The sequence below is a fragment of the Nomascus leucogenys genome, chromosome 18, assembly GCF_006542625.1.
Source record: "Nomascus leucogenys isolate Asia chromosome 18, Asia_NLE_v1, whole genome shotgun sequence".
Classification (NCBI taxonomy): domain Eukaryota; kingdom Metazoa; phylum Chordata; class Mammalia; order Primates; family Hylobatidae; genus Nomascus; species Nomascus leucogenys.
Genome location: NC_044398.1, coordinates 89,869,021 through 89,873,371, shown reverse-complemented (window position 1 = coordinate 89,873,371; position 4,351 = coordinate 89,869,021). Strand labels below are relative to the sequence as shown.

General features: G+C 41.7%; 1 long non-coding RNA gene across 1 annotated transcript; it reads left to right on the top strand.

Moving 5' to 3' along the window:
- Positions 1 to 1,182: 1,182 nt before the first annotated feature.
- Positions 1,183 to 4,075, top strand: LOC115831244. Its single transcript, XR_004026772.1, has 2 exons — positions 1,183 to 1,379; positions 3,902 to 4,075. It is a non-coding gene; the product is annotated as an uncharacterized LOC115831244 (long non-coding RNA).
- Positions 4,076 to 4,351: the final 276 nt, after the last annotated feature.

The following is a 4,351-nucleotide window of genomic DNA, read 5'->3' as shown; positions in this document are numbered from 1 at the left end:
AGCTAATTTAAAAATAGAAGAGTAGAGCAATAAGATGGAGCCAGAAATAAGGCTTAAAAAAGCGTACTCTTATATCGTTAACACTTGTGATAGGCAAACTGCAACCTTGACTCTGAACTGTGTAGGAGCCTTTATGAAGATCACAACACACGACTACTGCTAAGAGATAGGGAGAAAGTAGTGTTTTTTTTACCTTTTGGTCACAGAGCCTTCTGTCAAGATTGCATTCCCTTTCTTTGGATTTCATAGCCTACTTATATCTGAGTCTATATATTTTTCCTCTTTTTTTGTAGCTTGAGTAGGATTCCTCATGATCAATGTCTTCTGCTTGAAAATGTAATCTTAAGGAAAAGCAGAGACCAAATGTGGAGACATCATGGCCCCCTTGGGTCTGTCTATGGTGCTGAACTAGGAAAAGCCAAAGATGGACCAAGACCCTTGTTTCTAAGAGCGTCTTTGCTGTGACTGACAAGAGTTGATTACAATTCAAACTACGTGTGTGCTTGTCTTGACTGCTGCTTTTAAACCAGGCCACTCTTAACATAGTGTTTTTAAAATTATGCAGTTGGAATCCTGAAACAGAGGAGTTGGATATTCCTGTCCAGATTACCAAGAAATGCTTGGGTTTCTCTCTTTATTCCTACGTCACCTCTTGAAATAACCTTCAGTTTATGTTTTTCTGATCCTTTTACTTAGACAATGGACCTAGCCGTGTGCTCATTCCAAATCTAGTCACAGATTTTCTACGTATTTTTTGTTTTTCATCTTTTCAGTTATTTCTTAACTGTCCAGTGTGTACTGATTTCTCTCTCTCTTCTTAGTAGCCTCCATCATGTAATCAAGCCCAAGTCCCCCGAGATCCAGTCCTCATCCAAGAGCTGGTCATCTTGTTTCTACCAAATAGAATCAACCTCTCAGATGAGAGGAAGTAATACAAAAAAGAAGTCTTATCTTCAATACAGGACAAGAGCAGGGAATGGATAAAGGACTGTGAGGCTGTCTTATATATTGTACCCTGAGAGGTTATCTAGAAAGTAATCTTTTAAAACACTTTTTGAAAAAAAATTTGTCAAGGACCAACGGTTCTAAGACATCCAGTTGAATGAAGACACTGCTTCTTTGATCCCAGAAGTCATCTCTCGGAAATAAAGTAAATATATTTGCTTGCTTTAGCAGAAAAACCAGTATTGAGCTGCATTCTAAAGAGAAGAAGCGCTGCTCTCCACCAAATGAGGATCTTTTTTCAAGAACAAGATGAAGCAAACAAAACCCAGGTTTCCCCCCTGCAAACTGCTGTTTCTCTTGGCTACTGTATTTACTGGAGCAATCAAAGAGACAAACAGATTCTAAATAGCCTTCACATATTACCCAGGATTAAAGTGAGTACCCAGCTGTGGTAGACAAATTCAGAACAAGTTATTTCAGATAACGGTCCTGTGATTGTTTTAAAACAATTTATTTGTTTATCTGACCCACAACACGCACGCGCGCGCACACACACACACACACACACCCTTACTTTTCCCTTGAAAAAATGAGAAGACCACGTTGGTGTTTTTTTTTTTTTTTTTTTGAGGCAGAGTCTCGCTCTTTCACCCAGACTGGAGTGCAGTGGCGCGATCTTGGCTCACTGCAGGCTCCGCCCCCCCGGGGTTCATGCCATTCTCCTGCCTCAGCCTCCCGCTTAGCTGGGACTACAGGCGCCCGCCACCTCGCCCGGCTAATTTTTTGTATTTTTAGTAGAGACGGGGTTTCATCGTGTTAGCCAGGATGGTCTCTATCTCCTGACCTCATGATCCGCCTGCCTCGGCCTCCCAAAGTGCTGGGATTACAGGCGTGAGCCACCATGCCCGGCCGATCACGTTGGTTTTTTAAGTGTTTTGAACTCCATGTTCTTTGCTCCCTATGGCTAGTCAACCACTAAGTCATGTTTATTGTACCATCTGCAAAGCTCTTAAATAATGCAGTGGCAGAATCGTGCAGTGGTTGAGAGCCCAGACTCAGAATGTAGACATCCTGGGTTTGAATCTACCACTTGCAAGCCAGGCCACCTTAGGCAAGTTGCTCAGCCTAACTTGTAAAATGGAGGAAGTAGTAGAACCTATTTCATAACGTTGTTTATTAAATATATATAATGCACTAGTACAGTTCCTGACACAAAACAAGCACCTGATAAGTGTTATTATTGGCAATGTTTTTGTTATTCAATCTCCTCACTTATTTCCTTTTACAGTCTAAGTTGAAGCCAACATTATATTCCACCTGGACACCTCCAATAGTTTCATAATGTTTTTCCATGCCTCTGCCTTAATTCTTACTTGCATCTTTTCCATTCTATTGTTGCGCAGCCAGAATGAACACTCAAAGCAAAACAAAACAAAAACTCTAGTGGTTGTATGTGTGTCTAAAGATGTAGAAATGGCAAAAATTATGAGAGAATAAGCCATAGGAACTGAGAAGATTCATGAGGGGCATTGGGTTTTATCTTGCTGTGTGTTGTGGTTTTGTTCTTGGTTGTGCGAAGGGTTGGGGTACCCAGCTGACACTGGCTTATCCAACACTCCAATCCTTGAATTTTTGACCCCATCATGTAAGTAAGCAAGCTACACAAGCAAGCCACACAATTCTTGCAGAGCTTCTGGTCATTTCTAACACAGATGGCATTGTCACATATCCTAGAAACATATGCAATATCCTGCTTGGTCATTGGATTATCTTAAGGGGTTTCATTGGCCAGTTTATCACCTAGGGTTTGCTGTGTAACAGTCTACCCCAGAACTCAGTGGCTTAAGATAACATCTATTATTATATATCACATGACCATGGATTCCCTGAGGATTGGCTGCCCCAGGATGGGTTCAGCACGTCTCTGCTGGGTTTGTTAATATGTCTGCAAATCAGCTGGGACTGTATGTTGAATTTAGTCAGGCCACCATAGCTGAAGAAACCCTGCTTCGTGTATCATTCCTCTTCTTCCTGGACCAGCGTATAGCCTGGGCTTTTCCTTCTCAATAGTGATGCAGAAAGTGCAAGACTCTTAGTGGAAACATGTGAAGCCTCTTAAGGCTCCAACTCACAACCAACACATCATCAATTCTGCTTCATTCCATGGCCCAAATCAAGTCACATGGCCAAATCAGGGGAAAGAAATAACATTCCACTTATTATGTGCATGGACTTCCCGGTGCCAGGAAATTTGCAGCTGTGAGATCTCCAAGGTGTTACCCAAGGCACTGTTATCCTTATGGGTTTACAAAGGGCCCACATTGGCAAATACTGTATCTTCATTGGAGAGCAGGGGTCTCAAACTCAAATACTTAGAGTTCAGGCAGCAAATACAATGAGTGAATTGAGTTGAGTGGGAAGCATAATTAAATGGAAGCTTAATTAAAAGGTTGTGTCCTATCTAGAGTGAGGGAGGATGACTGTGAATGAATGCAGGTCCAGTGTTAATAGCCAACATAGTGCAGCAACTGTTCTAACATTTACATATGGGAGGCACTGTTCTGAAACTGCACTTACGTTAATTCATTTAACCCTTAAAATATGCTTTTGTGGTATGTATTATTATTATTATTATTCCCATTTTACAGATAAAAAAAAACAACTGGGGAGTAGAAAGGTTTGGTACCTCGTCCTCAATCACAGAGCTGAGATTCTAAACCAGGGAATCTGGCTCCAGAGTTCATGCTCTTAACTGTGACACTATATCACCAAATTTTTTTTTTAATTAGAAATGCAGACTTTTGCATTGAACCATTCAAGTTTTACATTTAATAAGAAAGTAAAATAAATAAAACACAAATTATTTTGCAGACAAAGGAAAATATATCTGGGCTGAATTTGACTGTGGACCTCTTATTTGGGACCATTATCTGACCGAAAGACTTGGTCTCTTTAGGAGGATTTTATCAGCCTGAATTCGGAGAAGCTGCTCAGTGGCTCCAGGCCTCCTACCCTTCTGGAAAAGTACCGAACACAACCAATCCTTCAAAAATCAATCCTCAAGATTTTGACAGCGTGTTCACAAAACTCTGGCCAGTTCTTCTGCCCTGGCGTCGGCCCAGGGTATCAGGTAGGCACTGCCTGACATTGGCCCGTCCTTCAGAGGGCATTGGAAATCAGAACTGGAGCCCAGGAAGGAGACGGGCCTTGGTGTGAGCATCAGGCTCGAAAGGCCAGCTGGGGTCTTTTCACCTCGGAGGGGGGTTCACTTTCCTGCAGAGGGCTCAACAGGTAAGAGATGTGTCAGGTGCCAACCAGCTGTGATTTAATAACTTTGTGGAAAATTTGAGGATTGGAGAAAGAAAAATCCCTAAGGAGGCAAAAGGATGTGAAAACTAGTGATAAA